Source organism: Trachemys scripta, chromosome 25 (assembly GCF_013100865.1).
Source record: "Trachemys scripta elegans isolate TJP31775 chromosome 25, CAS_Tse_1.0, whole genome shotgun sequence".
Classification (NCBI taxonomy): domain Eukaryota; kingdom Metazoa; phylum Chordata; order Testudines; family Emydidae; genus Trachemys; species Trachemys scripta.
This window is the reverse complement of record NC_048322.1, coordinates 4,623,431-4,639,318: the sequence shown is the minus strand read 5'-3', so window position 1 is coordinate 4,639,318 and position 15,888 is coordinate 4,623,431. Positions and strand designations below refer to the sequence as shown.

At 47.8% G+C, this 15,888-nt stretch overlaps 2 protein-coding genes and 1 non-coding gene across 5 annotated transcripts in view; 2 read left to right on the top strand and 1 right to left on the bottom strand.

Annotated features, from left to right (window-relative positions):
• The window catches only part of LOC117869997 (zinc finger protein 883-like), a 929,932-nt gene that overhangs the window by 533,573 nt on the left and 380,471 nt on the right, over nt 1-15,888 (top strand). The window lies entirely within an intron of this gene.
• Nucleotides 1-15,888, bottom strand: part of LOC117870029 (zinc finger protein 501-like) — a 561,112-nt gene that overhangs the window by 473,514 nt on the left and 71,710 nt on the right. The gene's annotated exons all lie outside the window — the stretch shown is intronic.
• On the top strand, nt 9,391-9,464 carry TRNAT-AGU. The gene has a single exon. It is a non-coding gene; the product is annotated as a tRNA-Thr (tRNA).

Below are 15,888 nucleotides of genomic sequence, written 5' to 3'. Positions count from 1 at the left end.
CAGGCATAGGTGGAGGCTGGTAGGGAGTCGGGTGTGGGATGGTTTAAATTACACAGGCACTAGTGACAAAGTTCCAGAATGTATGGGAGTGTAAAGTTGGTTGGTCCATGTTACTCTCCCCTCCCAGCTGACATTGTCTGTCTTCGGAAGTGCAAATCTCATCTCTAATATGGCACATTCTGCTGAATGTGAGGTACCTTCATTTATGCTCCGTGAGGTTTGATCTCTGTTTTGTGCACTGTGTCTGCGAATGAAAATGATAGACTACCATATTCAAGAAAAAATGCATCAACACATGTGATTGCCCCGACCACTGACAGAGAAATGCCACTGAGTTGAAGGTAATGATGGTCCTCTGTACTAGATAGGGACTGGCTACAGAGTTTGCTTACACACACACCAGATGCATTCAGCATTAGATCTTTTAATGCTCTACCACAGGGGTAGGCAACCTATGGCACGGGTGCCGAAGTCGGCACGTGAGCTGATTTTCAGTGGCACTCGCACTGCCCAGGTCCTGGCCACCGGTCCGGGGGGCAGTGCATTTTAATTTAATTTTAAATAAAGCTTCTTAAACATTTTAAAAACCTTATTTACTTTACATACAACAATAGTTTAGTTATATATTATAGACTTATAGAAAGAGACCTTCTAAAAACGTTAAAATGTATTACTGGCACTCAAAACTTTAAATTAGAGTGAATAAATGAAGACTCGGCACACCACTTCTGAAAGGTTGTCGACCCCGCTCTACCAGGAGTTCATTTAAAGGAGGTATTTTACACACAGTGCCACCTTGTGGCTGATTAATGGGATGCTAAACTCTAGTATACTAAAGGGTGCACTGCAGGGTCTCCAGGCTATTTGCCTATCATCCTTCTCTGGCTTCTGTCCAAAACCCTGGCAGAGCAACGAGACAGGCATTTGTAGATTCACACTCACAGCCCAGTCAGATCGTAGATTCTATAGCCTGGAGAGATTGTTTTCTTCATTCAGGAGTCTTCTCCTCTCCCTGCGTAGCCAGCAGTAATGCTTGATGGTCCTAACACACACGCCCCCTCTCTAGTCAGAAGAGACCTCACTAGAAGTGTGGAGAATAGTTGCCCACCTAGAATAGGGGCAGTTGTAGTGATATGATCTAGCTAAACAATAAAAGGATTAGAAAACACAATTTATAGGGATAGACTAAAGGAGCTCAATCTATTTAGCTTAAGACAGGGAAGTTTAAGGGGTGACTTGATCTCAATCTATAAATATCTAAGTGGGGAACAAATATTTAATACTGGGCTCCTCAATCTAGCAGAGAAAGGTTTAACATGATGCAATGGCTGGAAGTTGAAGCTAGACTAATTCAGACAGGTGATAAGGTGTATATTTTTAACCATGAGAATAACTAACCATTGGAACAACTTACCAAGGGTTGTAGTGGGTTCTCTATCACTGACAATTCTTAAATTGCAGATTGCATGTTTTGCTAAAAGATCTGCTCAAAGAATTATTCTGGGGATGTTCAATGGCCAGTGTTATACAGGAGGTCAGACTACATGATTATAACTGTCTCTTCTGGTCTTGGAACCTCGGATGCAAACTGCTTAAGTCTCTTAGGCCTGGTCTACACTAGCCTGTTATTTCGGAATTAGCCGAGTTATTTTGGGGAAAAAAAAAAAGATTCCGTCCACATGACCAAACGTTTTTTTTCGATTTAAAGGGCTCTTTCATTCAATTTCTGTACTCCTTGGCAAGTGGAGTAGCGCTTAAATCGAGATTGCAATCCCGTGTGAAATGTATTGTGGACGCAATTCGACATTATTGGCCTCTGGAAGCAATCCCAGGATGCTCCCTTGTGACCGCTCTGGATAACACTCTCAACTCCAATGCACTAGCCAGGTGGGCAGGAAAAGCCCCGGCAACTTTTGAATTTCATTTCCTGTTTGCTCACCAGCAGCACAGGTGACCATCAGCACAGTCCACCATCACAGGCGACCATGCAGAGTCCATCATCACAAGAGATCACGCCGTCCCGGATTCGCAGATGAGCTCCACCATGGTCCGAACAGGAGGTACTGGATCTCATCGCATGCTGGGGAGACGAGTCTGTTATGGCAGAACTACGTTCCAAAAAAAGGAACGCAAATACCTACGCTAAAGTCTCCAGGGCCATGACGGAAAGGTGCTACTCCAGGGACACAGAGCAGTGTCATGCAAAAATCAAGGAGCTCAGGCAAGCGTACCAAAAAGCCAGGGAGGCAAACGGGTGCTCTGGGTCACAGCCCCATACATTCCGCTTTTACCGTGAGCTCCATGTAATTATGGGGGGTGATGCCACCACTACCCCACCACTGTCCGTGGACAGCTGCAAGGGGGGAGTTGCATGGAGCGAGGAGGAAGAGACATTGGAGGACGAGGAGGAGGAGAACAGTGCACAGGTGGCAAGTGGGGAATCCATTTTCCCCCCTAGCCAGGAACTAATCTTAACGCTGGATCCAATAGCCTCCCCTGACTCCCAAGGCGGGCTCCTGGTCCATGACCCTGGAGAAGGTACTTCTGGTGAATGAGAGCCTGATCGGAGCCACACGGTGGGGGACGTGGGGGGAACCCAGCCATGCTGGGTTGTTCGCATTTAGTGTAAATGTAGTTCTCATCCCTGCTCTGAGCCTCATTGGAGCCACATGGTGGGTGCGGGAGCAGTGGTGGTGGTTTGCAGTGATCATCCCAGAGAGCCCGCAGGCCCTCCTTTTATATGGCAAATCCACCAGGCATTGCTTGCTGTGGGAAAGGGGGCCCAGCAGTTTGAAAGCACTGAAATGAATGTAGAAGAAGCAGAACCCCGCGTGCCCCTAGGGGCTGCCTGCAAGATAAATTCTGTTGCCCGGCCATGTGTGATGCCTTACTCATACCAAAGTGCCCCCTTTGTTCTCTGCAATGTATTTTTTAAAATACTACCCTCCCTTCTTCTCCTCCTGCAGGTGCAAATATTTCAATGCGGCCCCTATCTACTCTGTCCAGAGGCTAGTCCAGATTAGAAGATGGAAAAAATGAATTTGGGATGACATGTTCGCTGAGCTCATGCAATCCTCCCGCACTGATAGGGCCCAGCTGAATGCATGGAGGCAAACAATTGTAGAGTCCCGTAAAGCATTACAGGAACACGAAGAGAGGAGGGACATGGGTGATGAGAGCAGGCAGGATGCTATGGTCAAGCTCATGGGGGAGCAAACTGACATGCTCCACTGTATGGTGGATCTAATGCGGGAAAGGCAGCAAGACCATAGACTTCCGCTGCAGCCCCTGTATAATCAAACTCCCTGCTCCCCAAGTTCCATAGCCTCCTCACCCAGACGCCCAAGAACAGGGGGGAGGCTACGGGGATCCACACACTCAACCCCAGAGGATCGCCCAAGCACCAGAAAGCTGGCATATGCAAACTTTTGATTTGGTTTCTGGACTTGTCCTTCCCTCCTCCTCCACCCCCCTAACACAACCCCCCTCTCCCCAGTCTACCTTCTAATTTCTCTCAATGCGTTGTGCATCAAATAATAAAGAACAGTTTTTAAACAATTTTGACTTTATTTACTTTCATATATATAGGGTGCGGGTAACTTCAAGAGAAACAAACACAACTGTCACACCGTACCCTAGCCAGTCATGAAACTGGCTTTCAAAGCTTCTCTGATGTACAGCATGCCCTGCTGCGCTCTTCTAATCGCCCTGTTGTCTGGCTGTGTGAAATTGGCCGCCAGGTGAGTTGCCTCAACCTCCCACCCCGCCATAAAAGTCTCCCCCTTACTCTCACAGATATTGTGGAGCACACAACAAGCAGCAATTACAATTGGAATATTGGTTGTGCTGAGATCTGAGTCAGTAAACTGCGCCAGCTCCCTTTCAAACGTCCAAAAGCACACTCTACCACCATTCTGCATTTGCTCAGCCTATAGTTGAACTGCTCCTTACTATTGTACAGGGTGCCTGTTTATGGCTTAATGAGCCATGGCATTAAGGGGTAGTCTGGGTCCCCGAGGATAACTATAGGCATTTCAACATCCCCAACAGTAATTTTCTGGTCTGTGAAGTAAGTCCCTTCCTGCAACTGTTCAAACAGACCAGAGTTCCTGAAGATGTGAGCGTCATGCACCTTTCCCGGCCATCCCACGCTGATGTCAGTGAAACGTCCCTTGTGATCCACCAGTGCTTGCAGCACCATGGAAAAGTACCCCTTGCGGTTTACGTACTGGCTGCCACGGTGTGCCAGGGCCAAGACGGGGATATGCGTTCTGTCTATCACCCTGCCGCAGTTAGGGAACCCCAGCGCATTAAAGCCATCCACAGTGGTCTACATTTCCCAAAGTCACTACCCTTGATAGCAGCTGGTCAATGATTGTGTTAGCTACTTGCAGCACAGCAAGATTTGCCCACTCCAAACTGATTCCTGTCAGGTGTTGCAAGCTTCCACAGTGCTATGGCCACTCACTTCTCAACTGTGAGGGCTTCTCTCATTTTGGTGTCTTTGCGCTTCAGGGCAGGGGACAGCACGTCACAAAGTTCCATGAAAGTGGACCTACGCATACAAAAGTTTCGCAGCCACTGGGAATCATCCCAGACCTGCAACACTATGTGGTCCCATTAGTCGGTGCTTGTTTCCCGGGCCCAGAATCGGCGTTCCATGGCATGAACCTGGCCCAATGCCACCATGATCTCCCAATTGCCACATGCCGTGCATCTAGGAACGTCTGTGTCCATGTCCTCATCAGTATAGTAATCACACTGTCGTCGCTTCCTCGCCCGGTTTTGCAGGTACTGAACATACTGCTGGATAACGCGTGAGGTATTTACAATCGTCAAAACTGCAGCAGAGATCTGAGCGGGCTCCATGTTTGCCGCGCAATGGCGCCTGCATGGGTAATCTTTGAAAAAGGGCGCGAAATGAGCTGTTTGGTTCAAGATGGCTGATAAAAGGTGGTAAATGGTTGTCTTCTGTAGCTTCCACGGGAACCCAGGACAGCTTCCGGCACTTTCTCCAGATTGTCTGTGCGGCTCTGTTCACGATGTTGCCTTCTGTAGCTTCCATGGGAGCCCAGGACAGACAATCTGGAGAAAGCAGCGGAAGCTGTGCGGCTCTGTTCACGATGGCCGAGAAACGACTGGAAATGGTTAGATGAAAGAGTAGATAGAAAGAGGAGAGGACATTCAAAGTGGATTCAACATACTAGGAGACAGGCAATGCACCGTGCTTCACCGTCTGCTGGCAGCATGGCGTCTGCTGTAGCTTTCACGGAGGGAGGAGCGAGTGACGGCACACACCCAGAAAAACCCATGAGAATGTTTTTGCCCCATCATGCACTGGGAGCTTAACCCACAATTCCAATGGGTGGCAGAGACTGTGGGAACTGTGGGATAGCTACCACAGTGCAACGCTCTGCCATTTGATGATAGCCTGGGTTCTGTGGACGCACTCTGCCAAATTCATGCGCTTTAGTGGGGAAACATAAGATCAAATGTATGAACTCGATTCTGGACATTCAAATAAAATAACTTCGAATTAATTTCATACTGTAGACATACCCTTAGTGTCTCATGAGAAGAACGCTCATATCAAGACTTCAGATCAAGCTTTTGGTACCAAGCTATAGGCAGAGGGACTACAAAGCAGAAATTAATAGTGAGTGCCCTTAGTGCTCAAGCTGATGTGCACAGACAAAGTGTGAAGGAATAGTTGCAAATGTTTTTGCTCCATGGGCAATGATGAACTAATCGACAACCTGAAAAACGTTGAATGAGTGTAACTGTCAGTGCATTGAATCACAGATATGTGAAATTGCTTCCTCTCTTGGATCACAATTTCAAGGTTTATGAAGGCAGTTTGTGTCTGCAAACTAAACCTGTGTATTGTGCCAAAGTTAAAGAAGAAACATCAGAATTTATTGCAGCTGAGATAATAAACTGTTCTGAATAAGTATGGAACCCAGATAATACAAAGACAAACTTTGGTGGTCGATACAGACATGGAAGAGAACATTTGCACACCAAAGTAAAGATGAGCTTAAAAAGTGATAGGCCTTGGATGTCCTGCTCACATCGTGCACAAGTATACTGAATTACAGGGGATATTATCCTGGTAGACATTGAGAGCATTCTAATTAACATTTTTGGATATTTTTATATATTCACTGTTTGTGTGGAAAGACTGCAAAGTTTTTATGAGTCTGTGGGATGAGAATATTGGAATATACTGGGATACATATCTGTTGAAAGATTATTACAACAAAATGTAATATGGCCAGAAAATTCTTAGCATGTGTAGAGGACAACTTTCTGATTCATAAAGTTGAGGAAACAACCAGAGGGTTATCCATTTTGGATCTCGTTTTGACTAACAGGGGTAAATGAGTTGGGAATGTGAGGGTGGTGGGGAACTTGGGAGAGAAGTGATCATGATCTGATAGAATTCAAGATCCTGTGGAAAGGAGGACATGAAAACAGCAAAGCAAGAGCACTGGACTTCAGACAGTCGGATTTCAACCAACTCAGAGAAATAGTAGGCAAAGTTATCTGCAGATTTGATCAGTGTGCTCTCTCTTCCTACATCCAGGTAGTTAATGAAAATGTTAAACAACATCAGGCTGAGAAGAGGAGGTTAGACTACATGACTTTTGTGGTCTGGTCTAACCCTATGATTCTACCATTCTATGACCACCTCTGCTCACGTTTTCCTATATCTTTCTAGAAAACACAAGAGACCTCCATCGGTAATCTTGTTAAGGGAAAGGCTTCTCTGCAGAGGAGCATTGGGAAAAAAATCAAACCACGAGCCTGGAGTTGATGAAAAGGCTGCTGTGACTGGCATTGGCAAGGCGGTTGCTTGGACTGCAATTGCTGCAACACAAAAGCCTGTGCCACACGTCCATGTGATTTGCTGGAGATGTCTGCACACAGAGACCCTAATAGTGCAATCTCAGTAGGTTTTGCAGGAATTGAGAGTTACTCTCCTTTCAACTTCCTTTAATTATCATTGATGAAAAATGAAGCAGTTAGAAGAAAAGTTCCAGAGAGCAGCAATGTGGCTAATCTGGCCAAGGCCCTGTTAGTACATAGTTTGTTGGCCTGAGATAGAATTTTGGGTTTGATTTTTGATACTCTTATATCCTTACTAATATGTGTAAACAAGGAACAAAGAAACTATGTTGCTTCTGCCCAGCCAGATGGGCTTGTTAGTATAATGGAAAAGTTAAGGGATAGCAGTAAAGTGTTACTAGGTATGGTAGGAGTGTAATATATGAGCATACAGTGGCAGGCTGCCTGGCTCCTCTCTCAAACCAAGGTAAAGCAACCAGTTGGGAGGGGCAAGGAGGGGGATGGGGGAAGGCAAAAGTACACTAAAAGCCTTGACCAGTACACAACCTCAATTCTTACCTCTCCCATGGGATAGAAAAGAGGAGGTACCAAGCTCCCAGATTCACAACTCTCCAAAACAGAACATGACCATAAATTATAAGGGGTGGGACCAGGAGCATGCACTGCAGGTATATTTGGGCCTGCTAAGAAAGAGAAGTAGGGAAAAGGGACACGGATAAAGGCTCTGCGGTTTCAGAGCTGGGAACGGAACACTGGGAAACAGACTCTGCTGGCATGTGGACTATGGATATTCTTGCTTGAAACTAACCCCAATAAACATTGCACTGCCTGCACTTCCGACTGCTGGTCTCCTGATTTCTGCCTGCATGACAAGAACCAGGGCAGGGGATGAAGGGAAGCCCCCCAAACAGACAGCTGCTCAGTAAAGAGGAGATTCAGGATCCAGCACGCAGTGGTGCCTGGCTGAATGTGTCTCCTCTCCCCACAGCTTGGTGATCTTTTGAGGAAATGGAGAAGACTGCCTTTGCCTAGCTGTACATTGCGTGCAAAAGAAACAGGTCTTTTTGGTGACAAGTGTTGAAAGGCGCCACTAGACAAATGCGGAGACAAGAAAAATGTCCCCATAACTGAACTTGCATCTGTGGATGTTGAAGCCACAACACAAAGTGTTAAGCACTATATGACCACAGCTGGTGTCAGAAGAGTCTCTACCAAAGCCTTTTTCCACCAGCAGTGGCCCCTCTGCGCACAGAACTCCTGGTAGCTTGATGTCTGCAGGCAGTGGAGAACTCTATTTTGGCATCTCTTTGTCTCTTTTGTGGTGAACATCTGCAGTGGCTGTTAAGGCCTCAAGATAGTGGTCTTTGGGAAGAGCTGGCTTAAGAGCCTTCCTACTAACCAGGAGATCCTGGCTTGGCCTGTCAGTTCTTCCTTGCTGAACCTAGTGTCTCTGTTGGCTCCTTTTTTGTATCTCTTTTCATAAAAAGAAAAGAGCTGTCAGCACAATCCTTCTAAGCGCTTGTTTAAGACAGAGAGAGCCTTCCTTGCGGCTAAGTCTTAGTGTAATTGGGCATGCCTCACCACTGCTGTGCCTCCTGCTGGCCATCCTGGGAATTAGCTCTGGGTCACCGGGGCGCCTTCATCTAGTGGCATCTGGCCACCATCTCTTCTATCATTAGGACCCATGTTGTTCTCAGGACTGCAGTGTCCTCTTATGGACACAGCCCTTTGGCTGTGCCCCACTCAGTTCTCTCCCCCCTTCCAGGGGGGGTGGCTGTCCTCTTCCCAGCCACTTGCCTCAGTGGCCGGCTGCAGTCCAGAGTGTAGCCACATGTATCAGTGGCAACTGAGGCAAAAGTGGTGAACCTCCAACCCCCGACGTCTGTTTCCCTGGACTACTTCCCCACAGACCTAGCACCTTTCTCCACCTTTTTATTAGGGCCTCAGTCTGGCAGTAGTCGACCAGGAGCTCACTCATGTTCCCCTTACCCACCCATCACTACTCTGATCATGGTGCCCTCCCTTCTTCTTCCTTCAGGGCCGTCAATCCTCCCTCCTCAAACTCCAAGGAGTGACTGACTCTTGCTGTGCTGAGCAGCCCTTTATATATGGGCTGCTCCAGAAAGCCTTCTCCTGATTGGCTCTCCCAATAAGCCCTTTCCTGATAGTCTGGGTTCTACGCAGCCTTTGCAAGGCTGCCTTAAACTTTCTCCCGCTTGTTTGGGGCAGCCACACCACCAAACTTAGAAAGTGGCAGATGAGAAGTCTAGAGCTGAAGGAAAGGTTTCCATGGCTCAGAACTGAGCCGAGGTTGCTGCGACTGAAACACAGATCACTAACCACTATATGATCACAGTGGTTGGTGGGAGAAGCACATGTTAGAAGCCCTGTGTCAACTGAGCTGTGGCTTTCTGTGCACAGAGAGCCATACACCTCAAGGTCTGCCAGTCTTGAGGGAAATGGGGAGTGTCTGTACTTTGGGATTTGCAGGTGTTGTCCTTTATCATCAAATAGATCACTTGCAAATACTTTCTGGGGGTAGGTATTGTGGCTTAGCTGGCTAAAGTGCCTGTCTAGTAAACAGGAGATCCTGAGTTCAACTCCCAGTGGTACCTTATTGTATGGCTTTTATCTCCTCTGCTCACATTTTCCTGTGTCTTTCTAGGAAACAGGAGATACCTCCCTTGGTAATCCAAGTAATTGCTTGCTAAGGAAAAAGCTTCTTTGGAGAGAAGCATTGGAAAGAATCAAATCACAAGCCTGGAGTTGATGAAAAGGCTGCTGTGACTGGCATTGGCATGGCGGTTGCTTCGACTGCAATTGCTGCAACACGAGAGCCTGTGCCACACATCCTTGTGATTCACTGGGGGTGTCTACCCAGAGATGTCATGTCACCTTCCTTTTGATTGTCATTGATGAAAAATGGAACAGTTAGGAGAAAAGTCCCAGAGAGTGGCACCCTTGCTAAGCTGGCCAAGGCACCTGCCAGGTAAAGTGGAGGTTAGCGATGCAGCACCCAGTGGTGCCTTGCCAAATGTGTCTGCTCTTCCCACCTTTTGGTCAATCTTTTGAGGAAACAGAGAAGACTGCCTTTGCCTTGCAATGCAAATGCTTGCAAAAGAAACCGGTCGTTTTTTCTGACAAGTGTCAGAAGGAGGCACCTAAGAAATGTGGAGACAAGGAAAAGGTCACCATAACTCAACTTGCATCCATGGCTCTTGAGGCCACAACACAGAGCACTAAGCACTGTACTATCACAGCTGCTGACAGAAGGGTCTTTTCCAAAGGCATTTTCCACTAGCAGGGTCCTCTCTGTGCGCAGAATTCCTGATAGTTTGGTGTCTGCAGGTACTGGAGATCACTGTTTTGGCAGCTCTCTCTCTCTGTCTCAGTGAACAGCCGCTGTGGTTGTTGAAAGTCTGCGATGGGATCTCCTGGATGCAACCTGAACAGTGGGACCCCTGAGCCTTTTGTCCCACTGCCTGGACCTCCCTCTCACACTGTGATGCTGTGACAAGCTGTGAATCTCTGGCACATATTGCACTTACACAGACATCCACAGGTAGGGACACATCCAACTGAGTTACATGAATGCTTCTCCCAGCCTCCTGCCAATTCCCCCCAGCTCTGCAGCCTTGCGCCCCTGGATCATACTGTCTTGTCCTAGTCAGAAGCCTGACCAGTGTGAGTTTATTACCCAGTCTACCCCACTCTCATTGTGAACAGAACATAGAATCATAGAATCATAGAATATCAGGGTTGGAAGGGACCTCAAGAGGTCATCTAGTCCAACCCCCTGCTCAAAGCAGGACCAATTCCCAGCTAAATCATCCCAGCCAGGGCTTTGTCAAGTCAGGCCTTAAAAACCTCCAAGGAAGGAGACTCCACCACTTCCCTAGGTAACGCATTCCAGTGTTCAACCACCCTCCTAGTGAAATAGTTTTTCCTGATATCCAACCTGGACCTCCCCCACTGCAACTTGAGACCATTGCTCCTTGTTCTGTCAATGCACCAACCTTCTAACTGAGCTGAGATTTCCCAAGGATTTCAAGCAAAATACGATATTTTAAGTAAAGTATAAAATAGATTTATTAACTACAGAAAGAAGGATTTTTAAGGATTGTAAGTGGTAGGCATAAAAGATCAAAGTAAGTTACCAAACTTTACACTTTATTACACTAGGCAGTACTTAGGTCAAGCAATTGTCTCACACCACTAGATGTTACCCTCCTTAAAACATAGAATTCCCCCTGAAACCTGGATTACTGTCCTCAGATTACCTTCATTTTCTCAGGATTCCTGCTGCTTCCAGCATAGGTGGGGGAGGAGAAAGGCAAAAACGTGATGCCACAGTCTCCTATTTTATATTCTTAGTTCAAGTGTCTAGAAATACTTGCCCAGACATGTCCGGGTGGGCTCTGCTGAGTCACTAGCTTGGGGAATCCTTCTGGTGTGGCCTTAGATTCATAGGCCTGGTCTACACTATGGGTTTAGGTCGACTTTAGCAGCGTTAAACCGAATTAAGCCTGGACACGTCCACACAATGAAGCCCTTTCTTTCGACTTAAAGGGTCCTTTAAACCGGTTTCTTTACACCACCTCCGACGAGGGGATTAGCAATAAAACCGGCCTTTGCTGGTCGGAATTGGGGTAGTGTGGACGGAATTTGACGTTATTGGCCTCCGGGAGCTATCCCACAGTGCTTCATTGTGACCGCTCTGGACAGCACTCTCAACTCAGATGCACTGACCAGGTAGACAGGAAAAGACCTGTTTGTTTAAATTGCAAGTGAAGAATACATTAATTTTTTTGATATAAAGTCACCTTTTCCTAACTGGGAATCAAACCCAGACCACAGCAGTGAGAGTGCCAAAACCTACCCACTAGACCTCCAGGGAGGCAATGATGTTGCTTTTCTTCTCACTTATGCTACGCTTTCTTAGGCTACTTTCTATCCAATTTTTGAAGCTGCTCCATTGTCCATTCCCAGAAAGGCTAAGACCAGAGAGTGCAGGAACCCCTGTGCTCAGGGTCACAACCTGAGTCCAACCCAAGGTACTGAAACAAACTCAAATGATGCTTCAGCTTCCTCCAACAGGATCACAGAGCAACACAAAGAAAACCCATGAGGAACAATCCTCCTCTGCCTTCATTTACCCCATTGTAACCCTCTCAGCAGCCTACCTGCCTGCTCTTCTGGGCAGGACACTGAGCTGATAGGAGCTCTGGCATAGAGACCAAGGGAGGGAGTTTGCTCCCCCTCGGTGTGAGCTGATAACATTCTGCCTCCATGTAACGGGGCTTTGAGCTCTGTCATCTTATGAGTTCTGTGTCCTCAACAAGCAGCCAAAGTGCTGAAACCCCCAGAGCCTTCTGCTGGGAGCATGGTGATTGCACAACCGCTACAAGCCCTTTCCCCCTCTCCTCGGCTTCCCCGGTCCTTCACCACAAATGGTTTCATCAGACACTGGAGGGATCTAAGGACCTGCAGGTTTCCCTCACCCATCTCTTAAGACAAACAGTGATTCCCTTCTCTGACACTCCTAGGGCTGGGCTTCTTTTGAGTTTTTCTCTGACTCCCTGTGAAAATGTGTGTGGCATGTGGGGAACTGGCCTGTCTGCCCCCTCTCTGGGAGCTGAGAAGCTTTTTCAGACTTTCCCCCACTAGATGAGTCTAACAGCACCTCCCCCTGGTGGGAGAATCCTAAATTCCACCCTCCCTCTCTGGTTTCTCTGACCAGCTGATGGCCACAACATGCTAAATCAACCCCAGCTCTCTGGACTAGAAAGCAACATCTAACCAGCCTTGTAACAGCTCCAGTTTGCTCGCTGGAGACACAACAAACCAGGAAAGAAGGCAAATGTCAGAAAGGGAACCTCAGCTTGCAAATAAATGCTCTCAGGGCTCCTTCTACATGGAGACTGGGCAGCTGAACAGCCTCAAACCTGGCTAGCTCAGTTGGTAGCACATAACACTTTAAATCCCATGGTTGTCTATTCAAGCCCCACATTGGATGGTAGTGACAGCCACTCTTCCGCTTATATTCACAACCCAAAATGAAATAAACTTGCTGTCCTCTCTACCATCTAAGGCAGGTAATGTTGCTTCCTCTCTCTGAGCTTCAGTAAAACATGAAGAGAACAAACTGACATTTGCATCCTCTGTTGAGAGAGGATTTTCTCCTCTTCCATTCTACCCCAGGCAAGAGAGGGGATAATAACCATTTAACAGATAATTCCAGAGAGAAAAGTTTGTTCATTATAAATAGGACGATGATCAATTGGTCTCCATGTCCACTGACGGTAGGACAAGAAGTAATGGGCTTAATCTGCAGTCAGGGAGATTCACATTAGATATTGGGGAAAGCTTTCTAACTCTAAGGGTAGTTAACCTCTGGAATAGGCTCCCAAGGGTGTCTGTGGAGTCTCTGTCCTCGGAGGTTTTTAACCACAGGTTGAACAAACCTCTGTGAAGGTTAGTCTGCATATACTTGGTCCCATAGACAAATGGTGCCTCCCCATACTGGGGAGGCAGCAGCTAAAGGGGAGGACATATGACTTCCCCATGTGTCTCCTCCCCACTCTGCCCGCAGCCTGGGGCTCCCACTCTCTCCCCTCCCCAGGATACCTGTTGTGGTGGGGGGGAAGAGGTGCTCTGTCCTCCGCTGCACTGGCTCCTCACGTTTGGCTGCTCCCGCCAGGCCCAGGTGGGGAGAGGGACAGAGCCACTCCCGGTTGCTGCTCCATGCAGTGTAGCCAGCTGCTTGGGAGAGAGCCCAGCTGGGATGAGGTAGCAGCAGCAGCCCATTCCCTGCCCAGAATCTACTTCCAGGGACAGGGGCTGAGCGTGGCAGATGGATGGGGGGGCTCTGATTCTCTTGGCCACTGTCCCTGGGAGCAAAGTCTGGGTGGGGGGCAACTCCCCACTGCCGCAGCCAGGCACTGTTCCAGGCAGCTGCTGCACTGCACTGGGCAGCATACCAGCATGGCCACAAGAGGCTCTGGCCCCACCCCTTTTGCTCCGCTTCTGGGTCCATCCTTTCACTCCCTGCCTGGGCCGGCTGCTGGGGGCACTTGACCCCACATGCCCCTGACGCATCGTCTCCGCTTGGCCCTGCCTCAGCAGAGAGGGCTGGGTTTCATGACCTCTCCAGTTCCCTTGTAGCCATACATCTCTAGAATTCTAGGCCATAGCAATATAATATAAAAATGAACAAAAGTGAAAACACTCCAATATAACATCTAACAAGTCAGCATGAAATGACATTCCACAGCACAAAGTGATAATACGTAGGAGTACAAAGCCCTACAATTCAGCACCATGCAAATGAACGCACCATAAGGCAAAATGACACACTGCAAAAGAGCTCAGCTCAAACCAACGCAACACAAGGCAGTGCAAAACTGATACAACACCTAACAATGCATCAGAGTGCAAAGTGACACTATGCAAAATAGCTCAGCATGGAATAACAACACTGCACAAAACCATACAGTAGAATCATATAGAATGGTAGGGCAGTGAGGGACCCTGAGAGTCAGGACCAAGTATCCCTAGGCCATCCCTGACAGGTATTTGTATAACCTCTTCTTAAAATCCTCCAGTGAAGGAGATTCTGAAAGTTTCCATTGAGGTCTATGCCATGCAAGGACAATGCTTGGCTTGTGGTTAAGGGCCATGCTGTGACTCAGAAAATTTGGATTCAATTCCCAGTTTGGCCCCTTTCTTTTCTGTGCAAACATGGACAAATTACATCACATCTTCAGGCCTCAGTTTCCCCATCTGTAAAATGGGAACCACCCTCCCACACTTTGTCTATTTTGCCTGTGAGCTGTTGGCAGCAAGGACTCTCTCTCTCACTGTGAGTTGTAGAAAACCTGGCAGAATCAGGGCCCCCACCCTTGGTCAGGGCTTGGCACAACTGGGGCACCCACTCTTGGACGGGGTATCTGCTCTGCCCAACACAATGAGGCCCCAATCTAAGAGCCCAATGAGGATACAAAAATCTCCCCTTTCATTTATTTATTTTTAAAAGTCCATTTTTAGCCTTCAAGTTCAGGCAGAAAACATGGCCCAAGAGTCTCAGAAAAACCAAGAAAGTAATAACATTACCCCCAATAGGTAGAATTTTAAACATCTCATGATTTTTAAACTGCCCTCTGGATTTTTGAGTCCCGACTCCTAGTTATTGAGTGTTGGGAGCTGCATAAATCAGGTGTATTATAGTGAATAACCACCTGCCCGGTTCCTGCTATGGGAGATGTTATTTACCTGTAGCCGACTGCCCAAGCCAGAAGCTGACGGAGCAGAAGGCTGAGAGAGGCTCCTAGGAATGAGACTCTGCTTTGCCCTGCTACGTAGAGCTGCTTATAGTCTCTGCAACAGGGCTTCAGTCACTCGACCCAATTCCGTCACCCTGACTCTTCTCTTCTGCAGACTTAATAAGACCAGTTCCCTCAGCCTCTCCTCATACATCATGTGCCCCAACCCCCTGATCATTTGTTGCCCTCCGCTGGACTCTCTCCAATTTATTCACATCCTTTCAGTAGTGGGAGGCCCAAACCTGGATGCAGTTCTCCAGATGTGGCCTCACCAGTGCCGAATAGAGGGGAATAATCACTTCCCTCAATCTGTTGGCAACACTCCTACTAATGCAGCCCATTATGCCGTTAGCCTTCTTGGCAACAAGGGCACACTGCTGACTCATATCCAGCTTCTCATCCACTGTAATCCCCAGGTCCTTTTCTGCATAACTGCCGCTTAGCCAGTCAATCCCCAGCCTGTAGCGGTACATGGGATTCTTCCATCCTAAGTGCAGGACTCTGCACTTCTCCTTGTTGAACCGCCTCAGATTTCTTTTGGCCCAATCCTCTAATTTTTCTAAGTCACTTGGACCCTATACTGTGACAGGTTGGATCACAGAAACCTCCTTCGGAGCTGCCACTCCAATGTGCCAAGACTACCACTATCCCTGTTTTCCCTGCCAGCTCAGGACTCCAGCACCCTGTCTTGCTGAGCCAGACACTCCCATCTGTTCCA